Source organism: Rattus rattus, chromosome X (assembly GCF_011064425.1).
Source record: "Rattus rattus isolate New Zealand chromosome X, Rrattus_CSIRO_v1, whole genome shotgun sequence".
NCBI classification, from domain to species: domain Eukaryota; kingdom Metazoa; phylum Chordata; class Mammalia; order Rodentia; family Muridae; genus Rattus; species Rattus rattus.
Window position 1 is genome coordinate 66,082,911 of NC_046172.1, and position 22,042 is coordinate 66,104,952.

The 22,042-nt window shown below is 43.8% G+C and overlaps 1 pseudogene; it reads left to right on the forward strand.

Moving 5' to 3' along the window:
• Positions 1-10,936: 10,936 nt before the first annotated feature.
• Positions 10,937-21,068, forward strand: LOC116887964 (annotated as a pseudogene).
• Positions 21,069-22,042: the final 974 nt, after the last annotated feature.

The following is a 22,042-nucleotide window of genomic DNA, read 5'->3' on the forward strand; positions in this document are numbered from 1 at the left end:
AAATCAGTGAAAAATTGCGTGATGAGGGAATCCTAGGGGTGGGATGGAATTGGTTGGCTGAAGTCTAAGACAGTCCTATAGCACAGCTCCCTGTTGGGCCTGGCGTGGAAGAACATCTCCAGGCTGGGCCTGGGCCAAGAGGGCAGTAAAAATTCAACAATGCAAGTCAGATTCATCAACAGAGCACACGAAAGTGGCTCTAGGTCTCGGCCTTGGGCCTGCAGTAAGTAGCAGCAAGAGGAGATGAATGCTTTACAAAAGGGCCCTATTATGTCCCAGGTCCTGGCAGAACTTGGAAGGCCAGAGCCAAAATGTTGGTTGTCTTTTTTGACAACCTCATCCTCATAGGTGTAGGCCCCCAAGCTGTGGTTGATGGGCTTAAAAGGACAGCTTTACCAGTATTTTAACTTCTAGGTAGTGTTTAAATAAGTCCTGACAACAAACAGAAGCCATTTAAAATAAACCAGATTTTGTTAAGACTCAGTTTTCTCATGTCGTTAAAGCCAAAGTTAAGCGAAACCACAAGTAATTGCCTTTTTAAAATAAAACTAATTTTTTAAAATTTTATATCTATGGATATATTTTTTCTGCATGTATTCATGGGCACTATTTGTGTGCTTAGTGCCTATGGAGGTTAAAAGAAAGTGTCCTATCCACTGAAACTGAAGTCTAGGATAACTGTGAGTTGCCATTTGGGTGCAGAGAATCGAATCTGAATCTTCTGGAACGAACTCTTTACTGCTGAGCCATCTCTCTAGTTTTATAAATAACTATCTTAATTAGTGAAATGTGGTTGTGATGGTTTTATAGGCTTGGACCAGGAAGTGGCACTATTAGGAGGTGTGATTTTGTTGGAGTAGGTGTGTCACTGGACCCAAGACCCTCATCCTAGCTGCCTGGAAGCCAGTATTCTGCTAGTGGCCTTCAGATGAAGATGTAAAACTCCTGCACCATGCTTCCCTGGATGCTGCCATGTTCCTGCCTTGATGACAATGGACTGAACCTCTGAACCTGTAGGCCAGCCCCAATTAAATGTTGTCCTTTATAAAACTTGCCTTGGTTGTGGTGTCTGTTCACAGGATTAAAACCCTAACTAAGAGAGTGGTTGATTTTTATAGCAAATTATTGTAGATTTTACTGTGAGTAGATTGATATAACCTCAAGAATTATAATAACCTTATTCAATCAAACATATGTCATTCTTAAGTCTCATTCTCCACAAACTTTACACAAATTACTTAGATTTTTGTAACATGGCTTTTAGGGTTTTTGTTCTTTGTTTTTTAATTTTGTTCTTACATGTCACCTTTTATTCTTTGTATAAAATCTTATTTTATTATAAAAATCCACCCGTATTTAAAAATTCTCTTTTTATAGTTGTGCATTTGTGTGTGTGTGTGTGTGTGTGTGTAAAACAGTAATAAATAAAAAGAGGCCATGAATTTTGAGGAAACAAGTTGGAGGGTGGAAGGGAAAAGGAAATAACGTAATTATATTTCAATAATAATAATAATAATAATAAAATAACACAGTGAGGTATAGTTGCACACGCCTTTAATTTCAGCACTTAGGAGGCAGAGGCAGGCAGGTCTCTGTGAATTCAGGCCAGCCTGTTCTATAGAGTGTGTTCTAAGACAGTCAGGGCTACATAAAGAAACCCTGTCTCAAAAACAAAAACAAAACAAAACAAAACAACAACAACAACAAAAGAAAAGAAAACATAAAACCCCAAAGACTGAGGGTGGCGTGTGTAGGGCATCAGCAGAGCACTTGCTCGTCATACAGTGCATAATATTACATACCATGCAGTGTTCCCTATGCTTACAGGGAGTCATATAAGTGACTTGTTTTGGGTTGAACCCACATCCTTTGTTTATCTTCTGCATGTTGGGCAGCCATGACTATATTCACCACTATTGGGGAACTTTCCAGTGGATGTATAATTTTAGTTTATGGTGCTGAGAATTAAATTCAAGGCCTTTTATAGGTTTGTCATGCGTCCTATCAGTGAGCTATTTTCATAGGCCTAAGTAGACAATAAAAGCATAATTGGGCTGGGGAGATGGCTTCATCTGTAAAGTGTTTGCCACACAAGCACAGGGACCTGAGTTCAGTCCTCATCATTTATTTAAAAAGCCAGGTGACAGCTAGGGCTACACAGAGAAACTTTATCTTGAAAAAAATCAAACAAAACAAAAGAAATCTGGGTGAGGTGGTGTGTTCTGTAATCCCAGTGCTGTGGTGATAGAGACAGGAGAAATCCTGGCCAGCCAACCTCTCTGAATCAGTGAACTCCAGGCTCCCTGAGAGATGTGTTGTAAATTCATGCAGCCCAGGCACAGGATCAGACACACATAGCCTTTCCGAGACAGACAGACATCTTGAATATAATTATTGTTGAAAAGTTTTCTTTTTTCTTAAAAGGTAGAACAAGATATTAGAATAAAAATTTCCAGTGTGAGGCTCCTCACAAAAACACCAATTTAAATAACTTTTTAAAGCATAACAATACTATCTGAAGACCTGAGGCAACTGGGAGATTATAATATTGGTTTTAACACTATCATAAGAAAAAAATTGAAAAAAATAGCTATGTCACAGTTGCACCGACTAAGATTTCCCTTCATCAACTATGAGCAATTCAGGATTGAGAACCAAGTAGTTGTGATAAGTGGAAGGGAAATCTATGGACTCACTTCAGCCATGTCTATTACAGAGCAGCATCTCATGGTCTCTGACTCCAGACATGTGGTCACTGATGGGATTGCTACTGCCATACTCCTAGAAGACTCTGAAACCCCAACCGGTTATATTTCTAGACTCATTGGTTGTAGCATGACCCAGGTGTCTGTCTCAGGGCTGTACTGGTCTTTGTGGATGTAAATTTTTTAAAGATTTATTCATTTATTATATATAAGTACACTGTAGCTGTCTTCAGACACACCAGAAGAGGGCATCGGATCTCTTTACAGATGGTTGTGAGCCACCATGTGGTTGCTGGGATTTGAACTCAGGACTTTTGGAAAAGCAGTCAGTGCTCTTAACCACTGAGCCATCTCTCCAGCCCCTGTGGATGTAAATTTTCAGGTGATATCAACTTCACTGTCAGCCTCAGAGCCAAGAAACTATCCTTCCCTAATCCACTCCCCACTCCCATAGCATACAGACAGCTCTGTAATGATTAGTACGAGTTGGGGAAGGAGTAAATACAGGTCATAATGAAGCCTCAAGACAGAGACTGGCCTCCAATATTCTGTGTTGGTGTCTGTGAATAGAACCTTTGTATCTTACCCTGTTGTCAGGAAAGGATTCTTAGCCCTGGTGGGATGGACTTGCTCCATACAATCACTGGCCAACTGTAGAATCATCAGGCCATAGACATATTAGCAGGCGCCAGGGGCCTTGGTCTTGTCTCCATGCTAGTCCTGGCTTTTGTTTTGTTTTGAGACAGTATTTCTCTGTGTAACAGAGCCCTGGCTGTCCTGAACTCCCTTATATAGACCAGGCTGGCACTGTGGCCTCAAACTCACAGATCCAGCTGCCTCTGCTTCCCAAGTGCCATTAAAGTGTATTAAAGGTGTGTGTGCCATCATTCCTGGCTATAATATTTTTTGCAGCTCAAGGTGTATTATAGCTTTGCTTTTTTTTTTTTTTTTTTTTTTTTGGTGGGTGACAGGTCTCACTGATTTTTTTTTGTGTATGGTTTTTTTTTTTTTTTTGGTCTGGATATATGTTTGTACACATGTGTACCTGGTGCCCAAAGAAACTATAACAGAGCACCGAGTCCACTTTAACTGGAGTTACAGATGGGTATGAGCTATTGTGTGAGCACCAAGAATTGAACAAGTGCTTTTAGCCACTGAACCATCTCTCCAGCTTGGCTGCAGGCTTTTCATATGATCCACCAAAGTCTTTTTGGGACTTCTCTCTTTCTTCCCGAAAGCCAGGTAGTACAGTATAAAGAGAGTTATTGTCCTTTCTGAGGAAGGACAGGTAATGTTTGGTGCAAGAGATTGCCTAGGGGTTGAATTCTTACTCAGCAGAGTGAGGCACACCCTTTGACCAAACTTCCGCGTTTGCCTTGGACAGTGACTCACAGCAAAATTGAGTTTAGGTTGCCACCTAGTGAGGAAAGAATAGCAATGACCAGAGGCTTAAAGAGCACCGCGAGGCTTGCTTAGACTCTGTGGAAGGAAAGTAAGAAACAAAGCTATATCACAAATATTTTTTAAATGGAAGCCAAACTTTCAATGCACGGACATGAGTGGACATGTGTCCACAAATATAAGTACATTCAGAAAACCATTACCTACATAATGGACAAAAGGGACTGTACACTGACCATAAATGGATGGAGCATATTCAGTCCTGTTCTAGGAAATAAGATAATGGCAGAAATTTCCCCCAATTTTGGAAGCGATGGGGGTGGGAGAGCCTTAAACAGAACAATGACAAATGAATTGAATTTGTATTTAAAAATTCTCTCAAAAAAGAGAAGCCTAGGAAAGGCTCGCTTCTGAATTCTAACAAATGTTTGAAGAATGAACACTTCTGAAATTATTGCAAAGATCTGAAAGAGAGAATTATTCTATACCTAGAAGAGCAGAATTACCCTAGTGCTGAAAGCAGATAAGGTCACAACAAAGTGAGGTGAAGCAGCGGTGGCACTTATTGCTCAAGTCTGACAATCTGAATTCAGTCCTGGCGTCCCCAGAAGGAGAGAACTACCGACTCCTCAAAGTCAGCCTCTGACTTCTACATGCATATTCTCTCTCTCTCTCTCTCTCTCTCTCTCTCTCTCTCTCTCTCAGTGTGTGTGTGTGTCACATATACACACTAATAAGTAAATAAAAGGAAAACAGAAGAAAATAAACAGCTGGGCTGGAGAGATGGCTCAGCAGTTAGAGCACCTGACTGCTCTTCCAGAGGTCATGAGTTCAATTCCCAGCAACCACATGGTGGCTCACAGCCATCTGTAAAAAGAGATCCGATGCCCTCTTCTGGTGTATCTGAAGACAGCTACAGTGTACTTAAATATAATAAAAAAAAAAAAAAAAAGAAAATAAACAGCTGAACAAATTAAGGGAGACAATATAGGATATGAAAGAAGAATTCAATATATGGATAAAGGTTCTAAAAAAAGGAAGTAAATCTTCAAAATGTAAAGCTCAATAAATCAAATAAGAAACTGACTTGCAAGCCCTATATCTAGTAGACTAGATATGCAAAAGAAAGAATATCAGGGCTTGAAGACACATTCAGACAGTTCAAGAAAAAAAAATTAGAACAGAACATATATGATCCATGGGACATGATAAAAAAACAAAAACACTAAAGCTATGGAGAAAGCCATCTTTTTGGTGATATCATAGCAGGGAAATCCCTAAACTTTGGAAAGGACACAGACATCCAGGTATAGAAGGCCTTCAGAAGCCCAGTCGTGGCCACAAAAGAATCTCTCCTCATCAAAGCATGGTTCAGCTGACAAAGTGCAGCATGAAGAAGAAAATATGTGGGAAACTTCAAGGAATATCTGGTTACTTACAAAAGCAAACCCATCTAAAGAAAGGAGAGCTGTCACGGAGGGATCGATGTGGTCTAGGGAGGTCTACCCACTGAGAGAAGGAGAGAGCTTTGGAAAATCAGCCCTGGACTTTCAGTAACAAACATTTTAAAGATAAGTAAAAAAGGGGGAAAGGAGACAAAAGTTGTACAGAGCTGCAGCCGAGGGTAGAGAGACTCGGCAGAATTTTCTTCTCTTGGCATTTGACTGGAGCAGCCACAGGATGCCATTTTACAAAGACCCTTTCTAAGTCAGTGGCTTGTCAGCCCCAGATCCTCAGGCAACCTCACTCTGGAAACTCAGAGCAAATGTCATGAGATGACATATAGACATGGGGCCAGAAGAATTCCACTCCACTGTTGGGGAAGAAATTCTGAGTCCAAACAGTGTTTAGTGAGGCAGTCTTCCTGGGAACACTACAGACTGTGGAGTGCCTGTTGTCAGTAAGCACCTCTAGACGTGGTGTCAGCATTCACAGGACTCCTGAAGGACTGCCAACAGACGGGACCTGCGTTGTGATCCAACCCACTGACGGGTCGAGCATCTGTGAAGAGACTTCACAGAGGAGCATACAGGGTTGTGAGAGGGCTCTGAGATCCTAAGGAGTGCTGTCAGAGTTCAGACTGCAATCGGCAATAAAGCAGACTCTAGACCTTCGTCCACCTCCCTCTGCCTCTCAAGTGCTGGGATTGAAGGTGTGTCCCGGCAACTTTGTTTTTGCAATTGTAAATTCGTATTAGGCCTATTCTTTTATAGTAATTATCCTTGGGGGCCATTATTTTACATTAAGGAAGTACTAGACACTGAATTTGGTGCCCTAACAGCAGTGTAGCAGAGGAAAATGGCATTTCAATTCTGCTACTGCAACCTCAGTCCTCTGGAACATTGTAACTACTTCAGTTGAAAAAATAAAGGGCAGTGTCACATGCCTCTGATCCCAGCACTGGGGAAGTGGAGGTGCAGGCGGAGGCAGGGACGCAGGGGCGCAGGGGCTCAGGGGCGCAGGGGCGAAGGGGCACAGAGAGAGGCAGAGGCAGAGGTCTGTGAATTTGAGGCCAGCATGGCCTACAAAGTGAGTTCCAGGACAGCAAGGGCTACACAGAGAAACCTTGTCTCAAACCAAACCAAACCTAACCTAACCTAACCTAACCTAACCTAACCTAACCTAACCTAACCTAACCAACAACAATAACAAAACAAGAGAAAGAAAGAAAACAAACAAACAAACAAACAAACAAAGAATGAAGGAAAATATAAGGATGAGCCTGGCTTGGTGGCACATCCCTTTAATCTTAGCAGTCACAAAGCAGACAAAGCCAGTTGCAGGACAGCCAGGGCTATATAGAGAAAGCCTGTCTCGACGAAACAAAACAGTACTAAAATAAATAGATAAAACCAAACAAATATAAGATTCTGGGGCTGGAGAGGGTACAGGGTTCATTTCCTAGCATCCATATGGTAACTGATAATCATCTATAACCCCAGCTGCAGAGGATCTGGTGCCTTCTTTTGACCTCCTTGGGCACTAGGCACACACATATGGTGCTACAGACATACATGTAAGATAAGAAACACATCCTGACACACAAAATGAAATGAAACAAGGTCCATCTCTCGCCTCTTTTTTTTTTTAAAGATTTTATTTTATTTATATTAGTCACCGTCTTCAGAAACACCAGAAGTGGGCATTGAATTCCATTACAGATGGTTATGAACCACCATGTGGTTGCTGGGAATTGAACTCAGGACCTTTGGAAGAGCAGTCGGGTGCTCTTAACCGCTGAGCCATCTCTCCAGCGCCACCTCTTGCTTCTAAGAAGTGCATTTCACCATCAAAGACAGATGCAGCCTTAGGGTCAAGAAATGGAAGCAGGAAACAAGCACGTGTCACTATTCTAATATTTGACAAAATAGATTTCTTTTTTTAAAAAAAGATTTATTTATTCATTCATTATATATAAGTACACTGTAGCTGTCTTCAGACACACCAGAAGAGGACATCAGATCCCATTACAGATGGTTGTGAGCCACCATGAGGTTGCTAGGAATTGAACTCAGGACCTCTGGAAGAGCAGTGGGGAGCTCTTAACCGCTGAGTCATCTCTCCAGCCCTGACAAAATAGATTTCAAAGCAAAACTAGTCATAAGATGAAGGTCACTTTTTCTTGATTAAGAAAACAATTCATCAATAGGCTATGACAATTTAAAATATATACCCACCAAGCCCAGATTCACCCAATGTCAAAAACAACATGAGACAAATACAAAGTAACCTCAACTTAGTGACAGTAGGTGACTTCAGCTCTCTCTGTCTCATTTTAGGGGGTGGGGGTGGGGGTGGGGTTGAGACAGGAGACAGGGTTTCTCTTTGTACCGCTGGCTGTCCTAGAACTAGCACTATAGACCAGGTTGTCCTCGAATTCACAGAGACATACCTGCCTCTGCCTTCGCCTCCTGAGAGTCGTCATGCCCAGTGTGACTTCAGTTCTTTTTTTCCTTTAAAAAACTAATTTTTATTTATTTGCCTCCCAAATGTTGTCCTCTCCCTGTTCTCCCTTACAGAGTTTTTCCCCCCTCCCCTTCCCCTCTGAAAGGGTGCTCCCTAGCATTCCCCTCTCTGGGGCATCGAGTCACTACAGGATTAGGTGCATCCTCTCGCACTGAGGCCAGATAAGGCAATCTATGTGCCGGGGCCTCGGAGCAGCCCATGTGTACTCTTTGTCTGTGGCTCAGGCTCTGGGTTAGTTGTCACTGTTGGTCTTCCTATGGGGTTGCCATCCTCTTCAGTTCCATGACTTCAGTTCTTTATATTTACCAATACATTGGCCATCCAGACAGAAAAATAAACAGGATTATCTGCATTAAATGACATCCTAGGCCAAATGGATCTGACAGATTTCTATAGAACATTCCATTCAAACATGGCTGAGTATTCATTTTTCTCAGCAGCCCATGAGGCTCTTTCTAAAATAGATCATGGGGTTGGGGATTTATGTGGTAGAGCGCTGCCTAGTGCGCAAGGCCCTGGGTTCGTCCCCAGCCGGGAAAAAAAAAGAAAAACAAACAATAAAATAGATCATGTGTTCCGATCCATGCTTATCACCCTGTACAAAGCTTAAGTCCAAGTGGATCAAGGACCTCCACATCAAACCAGACACACTCAAACTAATAGAAGAAAAACTAGGAAGCATCTGGAATATATGGGCACTGGAAAAAAAATTTCTGAACAAAAACACCAATGGCTTATGCTCTAAGATCAAGAATCGAAATAAATGGGATCTCATAAACTACAAAGTTTGTAAGGCAAAGGACACTGTGTCAGGACAAAAGGCAACCAACAGATTGGGAAAGGATCTTACCAATCCTACAACAGATAGAGGCCTTATATCCAAAATATACAAAGAACTCAAAAAGTTAGACCGCAGGAAGACAAATAACCCTATTAAAAAATGGGGTTCAGAGCTAAACAAAGAATTCACAGCTGAGGAATGCCGAATGGCTGAGAAACACCTAAAGAAATGTTCAACATCTTTAGTCATCAGGGAAATGCAAATCAAAACAACCCTGAGATTTCACCTCACACCAGTGAGAATGGCTAAGATCAAAAACTCAGGTGACAGCAAATGCTGGCGAGGATGCGGAGAAAGAGGAACACTCCTCCATTGTTGGTGGGATTGCAGACTGGTACAACCATTCTGGAAATCAGTCTGGAGGTTTCTCAGAAAATTGGACATTGAACTGCCTGAGGATCCAGCTATACCTCTTGGGCATATACCCAAAAGATGCCCCAACATATAAAAAAGACACGTGCTCCACTATGTTCATCGCAGCCTTATTTTAATAGCCAGAAGCTGGAAAGAACCCAGATGCCCTTCAACAGAGGAATGGATACAGAAAATGTGGTACATCTACACAATGGAATATTACTCAGCTATCAAAAACAACGACTTTATGAAATTCGTAGGCAAATGGTTGAACTGGAAAATATCATCCTGAGTGAGCTAACCCAATCACAGAAAGACATACATGGTATGCACTCACTGATAAGTGGCTATTAGCCCAAATGCTTGAATTACCCTAGATGCCCTAGAACAAATGAAACTCAAGACGGATGATCAAAAATGTGAAGGCTTTACCCTTTTAAAAGGGGAACAAGAATACCCTTTGGCAGGGAAGAGAGAGGCAAAGATTAAAACAGAGACTGAAGGAACACCCATTCAGAGCTTGCCCCACATGTGGCCCATATACATAGAGCCACCCAATTAGACAAGATGGATGAAGCTAAAGAAGTGCAGACCGACAGGAGCCGGATGTAGATCGATCCTGAGAGACACAGCCAGAATACAGCAAATACAGAGGTAATGCCAGCAGCAAACCACTGAACTGAGAACGGGACCCCCTGAAGGAATCAGAGAATGAACTGGAAGAGCTTGAAGGGCTTGAGACCCATATGTACAACAATGCCAAGCAACCAGAGCTCTAGGACCAAGCCACTACCTAAAGACTATACATGGACTGACCCTGACTCTGACCTCATAGGTAGCAAATGAATATCCTAGTAAGAGCACCAATGGAAGGGGAAGCCCTGGGTCCTGCTAAGACTGAACCCCCAGTGAACTAGACTGTCGGGGAGGGGCGCAATGGGGGAGGGTGGGAGGGGAACACCCATAAGGAAGGGGGAGGAAGGATGCTTGTCCGAAACCGGGAAAGGGAATAACACCCTAAATGCACATAAGAAATACCAAGTTAATAAAAAAAAAAAGTTAAAAAAAAAAAATAGATCATGTAAATGGCAAATGCTTGTTTTTAATTCCAGCATTTAGGTGGGGGGCAGGCAGATCTCAGAGTTCGAGGCTAGCTTGGTTTTCATGAAAGTTCCAGCCAGCCAGGCTACATAGTGATACCTTTATTTTTTCTTTCTTTTCTTTTTTTTTTTTCGAGTTGGGGGACCAACTAGGGCCTTGCGCTTTGCTAGCGCCTACCACTGAGCTAAACCCTGTAATTTTTATTTCAATACATACATACATACATACGTACATACATACATACTCATATAATAAGACACAAAACAAGTTTTAAAACTATAGAGCAATTGAAATAGTTTTGTATGCTCTCCAACCACAATGGAATAAAACTAGAAATGAACAGCAAGAGAAATTATGGACACATAAACTTGAAGACTGGATAGCTTGCTAGTCAGTGATGAACGGGGTCAGTGAAGAAGTCAAGAAGGAAAATTTAAAATTTGTAGAATAGAGTGGAAATGAAAACACAACAACAACAACAACAACAACAACAACAACAACAACAACAAAAACCCTACAGGACGCAAGGAGAGGAAAGCAACCCCAGAGGAGGTTTGTAGCTGGGAAGATGACTCACCAAGCAGGTAAAGACTAGCCTGGTAAGCCTGGGTGACCTGAGGTGACTCTACTGCAGAGAGCTCAGAATTTGGGTGCCAGGCTTTGGGCTGGTGAAGAAGACAAGGTTGGTGTTCCTTAAGGAGACCCTGAGTCCTGGTTTTGCAGCATAGTGGTGGACATCCTCTTGCTGCAGTATCGGCGTCTATGTGGCCTACAGTGTGCGCTGGGCAACCTGAGGTGCAGCTAGGCCTTAAAGACAACTCCAACTGACTACCATCCAGAAGGGCTACTTCAGTGGCAAATTTGTTTTTTTGTTTTTGTTTGTTCATTTTGCTGCCAATAAGAAATTTACTTAAAAAAATCCAAATTCTGGCATTGTCCAGAAAATTTTAACAGGTTTATTTATAATTGTTATAAAGTTGAACTGTAGAAATGTGTTCACTGAAACATTTTGCCTGGATTAATGCTTTTACATCTAGCATTTATATTAAAAATTCACACACAAATGAACGTGGAGAAACTGCCAATACCTGATTCTGTCCCCTGTGTTTCCACTCTCAATCATAGACTTAGGTACCTTTGACCCCATGGAAAAATATCTAACATTCAGAACTACTGATAACAGGAAGAAGAGGAAAACATGTTTTTGAGAATAAAATGTTTCCCCTTATAGTGGATTCTTGAGCACATTCTCCGCGTGTATGGTGTGCTAGCTGGATATCTTTTTGGCATATTTGTTACATGTTTGGCATGGATAGCACACAGGTGGGTATCTTCAAAAAGGCCAACCACACAGGCCTCACTTGCCTCCTGTGAAGCACCAGTAGCCGCACTCTGTAAGCGCAGATCTGTTTTCAAGTCCTGAGCAATTTCTTGCACCAGACACTCACTGAAAGGGGAGCGTGCGAATTAGAAGGTCAGGTCAATGGACTTCTTTTTCTTCTTCTCCTTCTCCTTCTCCTTCTCCTCCTCCTCCTCCTCCTCCTCCTCCTCCTTTTTCTTCTTCGTATAGAATAGAGTTTATTCGGAGCATGAAGGAGAAAAAAGGGAAAGAGGGCAGAAAGAGAGAGAGAGAGAGAGAGAGAGAGAGAGAGAGAGAGAGAGAGAGAGAGAGAGAGAGAGAGAGCCAGCCATGAGCACGTGGATAGTGGGGGAGGGAATGGGGAGAGAAGGGACAAAGGGGCAAAAGAGAGCAAGAGGAAACAGGAGCAAGAGCAAGAGCTCCCCCCACCCCCAGTGGACTTCTGGTAGCGTCTGATTTCACGAGTGCCACAGCACCAGGCCTGTATCAATGAGATTTCTTCACCCCTCCAGTAGAGGGCGCACTCTTGCGAGCAGCTTTGTAGTTAGCTGTTTCCTGGGTGCTTTACCACCAGTGAATTTGCGGGCAGTCTGCTTTGTACGAGCCATGGTATGGGCACCTCCTTACTTTACTCCCCTTCTTCAGCTGGAACGTGGCAAGCGAGAGGCGGCGCTGGTGTAAGAGAGCGGAAGCAGCACGGCGAAGGCTGCGAACACCCAGTGGCAAATTTGTGGAACACAGAGACATCTTTTTGAAGATGCACCAGAATAAAGACTCAGTGGAGGAGTTGAAAAAACTGGGGATTGGTTCTGTCCTGATAAATGAGAAAAAGACCAAGACACGCAGTGAGGGCTTCGGGTCACCCATGAGCCAAGTATTCTCTTTTAGAGTTGCTGTCAGAAAAGCCTCACAGCAACGCTCAGTGTCCAGTTAGCATGCTGCTTCCATTGGCTCATCTAGTGTGCAACCAACACATGGTTTTCTTGGGACTTTCGTTCATAATATCCTATAGTGAACTTCCATATGACCACTGCACTGTAGCAGATCTATGCTGGAATCCAGTATTGCTGTAACCAAAATCTATTCTTCTATTGGTTTTTTTTTTTTGTTGTTTTTTGATGGATTGATTCCTATCTCTGTACATGGGTTGGTGTCTTGGTGAGGGTTACTGTGACAAAACACTATGACCAAAAGACAAGTTGGGAAGGAATGGGTTTATTTGACTTACTCAGGACAGGAACTCACACAGGGGAGGAACCTGGAGGCAGGAGCTGATGCAGAGGCACTGGAGGGGAGCTGCTTACTGGCTTACTCCTTGTGGCTTGCTCAGACTTCTTTCTTATAGAACACAGGATCACCAGGGATGGTAACATCCATAGGGACTGAGGCCTCCCTAATGGATCGCTTATTGAGAAAATACCATAAAGCTGGATCACATGGAGGCATTTTATCAACTGAAGCTCCTTCCTCTCTCACTTTAGCTTGTGTCAAGTTGACACACAAAACCAGCCAGTACAATGGCACTGTAAAGATAGCATATCCATCCCTGATGTTTTTTATAAGTTCTACTGTTATGGAAAAATGATGAACACAAAAGTAAATGTGCTGGCAAAGGTGGGTGTTTGTTGTTTTGCTTTTCTTTTTCTTTCTTTCTTTTTTTTTCTTTTCTTTTTTTCGGAGCTGGGGACCGAACCCAGGGCCTTGCACTTGCTAGGCAAGCGCTCTACCGCTGAGCTAAATCCCCAACCCCTGCTTTTCTTTTTCTAATAATCTACCCACACAGGGGGCAAAAACCAGATGTGAAGGCACTCCTTTTTTAAAAAAATATTTTTTATTTATCTATTTTTTTTGCATTTTTATTGGATAATTTGTGTATTTACACTTCAAATGTTATCCTCTTTCCCGGTTACACCCTCTCCTATCCCCCTCCCCCTGCTTCTATGAGGGTGCTCCCCTTCTCACCCACCCACTCCCACCTCCCCGCCCTGACATTCCCCTGTACTGGGGAAACAAGCCTTCACAGGACCAAGGGCTTCTCCTCCTATTGATGCCAGACAGTGCCGTCCTCTGCTACATATGCAGCTGGAGCCATGGGTCCCTCCATGTGTACTCAATGGTTGGTGGTTTAGTCCCTAGGGGAGCTCTGTTGTGGTCTGCTGGTTGATATTGTTGATTTCTTCCTATGGGGTTGCAAACCCCTTCAGCTCTGTGAAGGCACTCCTATGGTGAGATGGGAGGCTGGGAGGTGCAGGAAGGAGAATCACCCCAAAATTCACCAGCCAGCTAGCTCCCACCCCTAACAACACACACACACACACACACACACACACACACATGCAGAGGCATGCACGCATGCACCACACACGTATGTGAATTCACATACAAGCATAGAGATCTCAAATACATTATTAGTGATGTTGCTTAGACCCTTGGGAAAAGTAGAACAAGGCAAATCCAAACAGTACATGGGAAAAAGTTAATGACACCAATCAATGAAATAGGAATTTAAAAATAATACAAAGAATTGAAACAAAGTTGTTTCTTTGAAGTAGTAAACAAGATCTACAAAACCTGGTCCAAACTAACCAGAGGAATGCATGTCTTTAATCCTCTGTGGACTACAGAGTAAATTGAAGCCCGCCAGGGTTGCATAGTATTGTCTAAAGACAGAAGAGAAGGAGGTGGTGGTGCTGGTGGTGGAAGAGGAGGAGGAGGGGGGAAGGACAATGATGATGACAACTTAAAGAAATAAAATTATCGATGAAACAGAGAGACCTTACAATAGATACCCACAAAATTCAGAAGTTCATTAGGACGCACCCTATAATTAATTCCACTAAATTAAAAAAAGGATGAATTTGTAGATGCATATGACCTATCAAAATTAAACCAAGATGAGATAAGCAATTCAAACCAATTTATCACAAACAATAAGATTAGGTAATAATAATTAAAAAAATTTCTCAACAAAAAAAGTTTGAATCCAGATGTATTCACCACTAATTTTGGTCAGACCTAAAAAGAACTAATATAATATTTTCAAACCTTTTCATAAGATAGAAAAGGAATGAATGCTAACTAATTCTTTTATTCTGTATTACATGAGAGAAACAGGTAAACAATGAAAAGAATATTTATACACCTATCTCCCTGATGAATGTAGATACAAAAAATTCTCAACAAAGCAATACAAAACAAAAACAAACAAACAAACAAAACCCATGGAACTGATTCAACACGTTGAAAAGACCTTTGCCATGACCAAGCTGTCCTTATTTCAGAAACGTAGATGCTTCAGGAGACTCAAATCAATGCACATGATATGTAAGTAGACTCGGAGATAGATATCACACGATCATTTTAATAGATGCACAATAGGTTTTTGATAAAACCTAACATCCTTAGCGATAAAAACCCGGAAGATATTAGAAATAGAAGGAACCTGTTTAACACAATAAAGATCCCCAGTGACAAACTACAGGCTTTTATATTTCCTGTGGTGAATCTGTTACCTGCTTCTTTAGCGCCACCTTCTTTTTTTTTTTTTTTTTCCGGAGCTGGGGACCGAACCCAGGGCCTTGTGCTTGTTAGGTAAGCGCTCTACCACTGAGCTAAATCCCCAACCCCTAGCTCCACCTTCTTATGCCCTCTCCTTTCTATGTTCCAATTCTTCCCCCTTGGAATGAGAAGTTTTACTCTGTGCTTTTTGATCTTGGTAATATATAGCTTTTTTGATGCTTTGTTTTTGTTTCTTTGTTTTTGTTCAGACAAGGTCTCACTATGTAGCTCTGGCTATCATAGAACTCACAGAGATCTGCTTGCTTCTGCCTTTTACGTGCTAGGATTAGAGGCATGGGGCACCATGCTTGGTCCATGGAATATGTAACTTTGTTCTTGTTTTTTGTTGTTTTGGTTTTCAAGACCAGGTCTCATATAGCTCTGGCTGTTTTGGGATCTTCCTCCATAGACCAGGCTGACCTCAAACTCAGGGGCCTGCCTGTCTCTGCCATCTGAGTGCTGGGAGTAAAGGTTTGGTCCTCACATCCAGCAGGAAAGGCCTGGGCCTCCCACCTGATAGGAAAGGCCTGGGCCTTGCTCCTGGCAGGAAAGGCCTGGGCCTCACACCTGGCAGGAAAGGCCTGGGCCTCACACCTGGCAGGAAAGGCCTGGGCCTCACACCTGGCAGGAAAGGCCTGGGCCTCACACCTGGCAGGAAAGGCCTGGGCCTCACACCTGGCAGGAAAGGCTTGGGCCTCACACCTGGCAGGAATATGTAACTTCTTAATTTTTATTTTGACACTGGATCACAGCTAATGCAACCTTGCTCTTCGGAGGAATTTTTTCAATAATTTATTTATTTTATTCACTTTACATCCTGATCGCAGCCTCCCTTTCTCCTCTCTTCCCATCTCCACCCTTACAAATCCCTTCCCCCATTACCTTCTCCCCTTCTCCTCAGAGAAGAGGAAGCCTCCTTTGGGTACCACCTCACTGTAGGAAATCTAGTCGGACTAGACACCCCTCCCACTGAGGCCCAACTAGGCAGCCCAGGGAGGGCAAGGGGATCCAAAGGCAGTCAACAGAGACTAAGACAACCCTCAACCCAATTGTTAGGGGACTGACATGAAGTCCAAGCTGCACATCTGCTACAAATGTGTAGTGGGGGCTTAGGTCTAACCTCTGCATACTCTCTGGTTGGTAGTTCAGTCTCTGAGCCCTCATTCATTTCAGAGGATTTAAGAAAACATTATTGATTCGTTTTGAGTTTCACATTATGCACCCCAATCCTACTAATCTCACCATTCCCCTGTACTCACTCTCTGCCCTTGCCACCCTCCCCCCAATAAATAACACACACACACAACCTAAAACAAAACACACAAAACATTTGTCATGCGTTCGTGTGTCAGTGTGTCCCTCAATAAACCCCTCTGTCCACACATCTTCACTTGCAAATGTTCATTGCAATGAGTCATTGGTCTGGTTCAAGATCCCTGGTGCTGTAGCCCAGGTGAACCGGCCCTGAGGGTTTGAGTGTGGGAGAGCTGACCGTGACACGCTGCTCTATATTGGGACGAGCGTGGGCAACAAATGATGTCAGTGCTGAGATGGGCCAACCCAAAGCTCCTCGGATCTGGGCCTGGGTGGCAGCTGAGCTGGTCAGTCAGCTGGCTCTCCCTTCTCCACACCATCAGGGCAAACTCCATCACTGTTCTGCCTATGTCACCCAATGTCACCCTCAGCAGGAGGCAGGGTCAGCTCTCCCATTGTCATGCCCTCAGGTCATCTTTCCTGCAACCACACCTCCAGAACCAGCTCCACTGTGTTGCCCAGTTGAGGCACGGGGCCCACACTCCCAAGTGCTGCAGCCTGTGAAGGGCTAGGCTAGCAGCTCTCTCTACTCTCAAACTCTTGGGCTTCACTCATCTGGGCCTTCGCAATCAAAGCCACCTCCACTGTGTTGCCCAAGAGAGGTACAGGGCCTGCTCTCCTGAGTGCTACAGTCCGTGAAGGGGCAGGGCCGGATTTACTGCTTTCATAACCCTGGGGCCAGCTGTCCCCGACTATGATTGTCAACTGCCACAGGTGGTGAGGGTCGAGGTGGAGGGTAGGACATCACCTCTGTGCTTGTGTCACCTCAGGGTCATGTCCTCAGGGGTGGCTTGTATGTACCCACGGTACCAGGGCTAGCTCCACTGTGTTTCTTGGGTCAGGTACAGGGCCAGCTCTCCTGAGTGCTGCTACCAGTGGGAGGTGGGGCTAGCAGCACCATTGAGGCTCGCGGGACCATTTCTGCATAGCCCTTGGACATCTACGTGGTCCCAGACAGATGCCCAGACCAGGGGCATCCTCATGGTCTCCAGTGGTAATATGGACATGAACATCTGCCACTGCAATGGCTTGGGCTGAGACTTACTTCACCATGACTTCAGTTAGTGGGGCTGGCTACTCACAGCAGGCTGCTCCTCTCCTCCCTCACATCTCAGTTCCATTTCCCTTCACGGTGCTCAAACGGATTCACTTCTCTTTCTCTCCCATCTGTCTACCACATCCTTGCTGCACATTGCAGTGGCTCCCAGTGTAGTCAGGCTACGTGGCTGGCGAGCTTCTGGGTGACCTCCTCTGTCCATACTGTGTGCTGTGGGCCAACCTGACCATGAGGTATCTAGAGCCAAGGTGTCACATGGCAGCGGGTAGGTCTGTGGATATCTTCCTCCTCTCACACCATTCCTGTATGTCTGTCTACAGCCGGTCTGTGCTCTGTGGCAGAGGGCAGGTCTCTCAGCATCTTTCCCTGCCTGAGCAGTGAGGCATGGTGGGCTGCAGGTCTCTCTTCAGAGGATTTTTAAGTTTTTTTTTTCAATAGAAGGCCTTGCTTTTCCCGGGGATGGTGTTTAGAGGCACTCGGGATGGTCCAGCGTTTCCTACAATACAGCCTCTAACAAAACTAGGCTGTCTCGAACCCTGGCAACAGGATTGTTTACCTTTACACCAAGAAGGGTGGAAAAGCACCTAAATTTGCATGCAGTGTGTACCTAGGTAGACTTCGAGGGGTTCATGCTGTGAGACCCAAAGTCCTTATGAGATTGTTTAAGACAAAGAAACACGTCAGCAGGGCCTATGGTGGTTCCGTGTGTGCTGTGTGTTCATGACAGGATCAAGTGGGCTTTCCTTATTGAGGAGCAGTAAATCATTGTGAAAGAGTTGAAGGCACAAGCACAGAGTTAGAAAGTAAAATAAATATGCAGCTTTTTAAAGTAAAATTTAAAGTAAAAGTAAAGTAAAGACTTGGTCTAGAAAAAAAAAATAGAAGTTCTCTTTGTGTAGCTCAGACTGACCAGAAACTCACTGTGTAGCCCATGATAGCCTTGGACTCACAGTAACTGTCCTGTCTTAGTCTCCCATATGCTGGAATTACAGGCACGAGACACCACACCTGCCTTGAATTTGGTCTTTGAACAACATTTAAAACTATGGGAATCCACGGAGATATAATAAATACATTTTGCACTGGAGATGGACATAAACTTTTTGGAGTGGGCTGGGTAGAGGGATATGCTTTAAAATGATGTCAAATTGTGCCAAGTTGCCAAAATATAGACTTGTGGTTAATCACTGTCAATTCAAATGGGTTCAGAACCCCATCTCATTTAGGAGATGATGAGGAACTCCTTTAAGTGTGTCTGGGAAGGCATTTCTGTAGAAAATAAACCAAAGGGGGGAAACTCACCTGATTGTGGGTGTACTGTTGCCTTTTGACAATGGAAGGCTTTTGTGTATGCGTAGTTACAGTCAAATGGGCCAGATAGCATGAGTTTATGATGGGCAGCCTAAGCTACAGGTTACCTCGATGACCAATGGCTCAGTGTTAGGGTCTCTAGTATGATCTAAATAGCGTTTTTAACCTGTTCATTGCTGAGCATACTGATTTAATCTCAATATTTGGGAGGCTGAAGTAAAAAACTGTTGCTTTTCAAGCCTGGGCTTCAAAATAGGTTTTAGGCTAGGTTGGGTTGAGACTGACCAAAACCAACCAACCAAACACCAAAACCAACCAACCAAGCAAGCAAGCAAAAAAAAAAAACAAACAAAAAAACAAAAAAACAAAAAACAAAAACAAAAAACAAAAAAAAACCAAACAAACAAACAAAAAAACAAAAACATAAAAACCACAAACAATGATAAAGCTGTTTATGAGCCAGGCTTGGGGGCATGGCACTTTACTTCCAGCAATCTGGGAATCAGAATCAGGAGGATTATAAGTCCAAGGCCTTCCTTGTTGCTACTGAGAAAGGTACAAAGTGTTTAGGGACACTTGGGTGAGACTCTAACTCAAATAACAAGTAAAAAGAGGGCTGGGGTTATAGTTCCAGTGTTTTACTGAGCATATGTAAGGCCCTGGGTTCAGCCATCACTTTTGAGGGGGGAAAAGCTGCTTATCAAGAAGAAAGTAGTTACCCATATCTGGTGGAAGGAATGTTCTGAAGTCCTAAGGCTCACCAACAGGGGTCTGACAAAGGCACTGTGGTAGTCACTGTTTGTCAGTATGGCCGACACTCTAAAAGGAGGACAGGTTTATTTGGCTCAAGGTTGCAGAAATCCATGGTTGGCTTGTTCCAGTACTTGTCGGTCCAAAGCAAGGCATAACTTTATAGTACAGAAACATATGAGGAGCACAGCTGCCTATCTCATGGTGGCCAGGAAGCAGACAGAAAGGGACCTACTTCCTCTGGCTAGGCCTCTCTTCTTAAGCCTTCTATCGCCATCTAATAATGCCACCGAATTATGACTATGTTCATGGATTGATTATTCCACTGATTATATCAGAGCCACCCTGGACCCTCAAAGGCTGATGTCCATTCATCTCATAAGACAAGATGCATTTAGACCATTTCTTAAATTGCCCAAAGTTTCATAAGTCACAACTCTCACCCTGTTTAGAAGTTCAAATCCAAAGTTCCTCTGAGACTCAAGTCAAACTCTTAGCTGTGAGCTCCTATACTATTTGAAAGAAAAGCTGATATTTCCAGTGGATTCAACTATGGTCTTAGGTGCCTCCATCATGCTAGAGGCCACTAGGCTCCTAGAGGTAAATCCGAAGGCAAGAAATGGGTCCTCATCATCAGGCTGTGCCACCTGGTCAAGGACAAGAAGAACAAGTCCCTGGAGGAGATGTACCTGTTCTCCTTGTCCAATAATGAGTCTGAGATTATTGACTTTTTCCAAGGAGTATCCCTAAAGGGTATGATTCAGAAGATCATGCCAATGAAGTAGCAGACTTGACTGCCCATCGGACCAGGTTCAAGGCTTTCGTCGCTATTGGGGACTACAACAGTCATGTTGGTCTCAGTGTTAACTGCCCCAAGGAGGTAGCCACTGCCATGGGAGGGGCCACCATCCTGGCAAAGCTTTCGATTGTCCCGTGCGGAGAGGCTACTGGGGGTACGAGATTGGCAAGCCCCATGCTGTGCCATGCAAGGTGACAGGCTGCTGTGGCTCTGTGCTGGTGCATCTCATCTCTGTCCCCAGAGGCACTGGCATTGTCTCTGCTCCTGTGCCCAGGAAGTTACTGATGCTGAAGGATGGTATTGCTGACTGCCACGAAGCAGCCAGGGGCCACAATACCATCCTGGGCAGCTCTGCCAAGGCGGCCATCTTTGACTCTATCTCCAAGACATACAGCTACTCGACTCCCAACTTCTGGACAGAAAATTGGTTCATAATGTCTCCTTATCAGAAGTTCACTGTCTTGTGCAAACCCACATCAAAGAGTCTGCCGTTCAGAGAACCTAGGCTGCTGCTGTGGCTACCACTTTGTTTTGTTTTTGTTTGTTTTTGAGACAGGTTCTCATTATAGAGCTCTAGCTTCCCTGGTGGAGCTCACTCTGTAGATCAAGCTGGCCTCGAACTCAGAGATGTATCTACCTCTGCCTCCCAAGTGCTGGGATTAAAGACATGCACCACTGTGGCCAGCTCATATAAAGGTTTTTAATATAAGAAAAATAAAGTGAATTAAATATGCTTATAAAAAGGAGCAGAGGTGTAAAAAGGAAGGATGGGGGCAAAACAAACCCAAAGTCCAAAGCCTAAAACCCAGCGGAGCCCTCAGCTTTGTGTCCTGAATCTAGGAGCACACTGGCATGGTGTGAGCTTCGGAGAGCTGAGCAGTTCCGCCCCTATGACCAATTGTAGCTTATACAGACTTTCTTCTGGGCTGGCTGTGATCATTGTCTGTGGCTTCCTTCAGCAGACATGTTTTTAAAAAATTTAAAGTATTTATTTATTTAATGTATATTAATATACATTAAATATTACAGATGGTTGTGAGCCACCATGTGGTTGCTGGGATTTGAACTCAGGACCTCTGGAAGAGCAGTCAGTGCTCTTAACCGCTGAGCCACCTCTCCAGCCCCCCTCGGCAGACATTTTACATTCCTGGCGTCTCCAGTGTCCTGGCGGGTCTACTTCATCACTCAGAGCTGCACTCACTGTTCTCTCAAGAACTGCCCTAGGGATTCTGATCTTGCTCCGCATTGCTCGTTCTCTCAGGATTTCCTTCAAACTTGAGGTGGAAACCTCTGTGACTCTCTAATGCTTGCATCCCGCATGCCTGTGAAACCAGAAGTACATGGGTGAGGAGAAGGTCTGCTGTGGCTGTGAACAAGAGTAGTCCCTAGACCCATTTGCTCACAGGGATGACAGCCTTGGAGTGCCTGGGCAGCGGAACATGGTGAAATGCATCTTGGTATGGAGTTTTCACCAGAGAAGACTGCTTTGACATGGGTCTGACATGGGTTTAAGCCAATTGAAAGC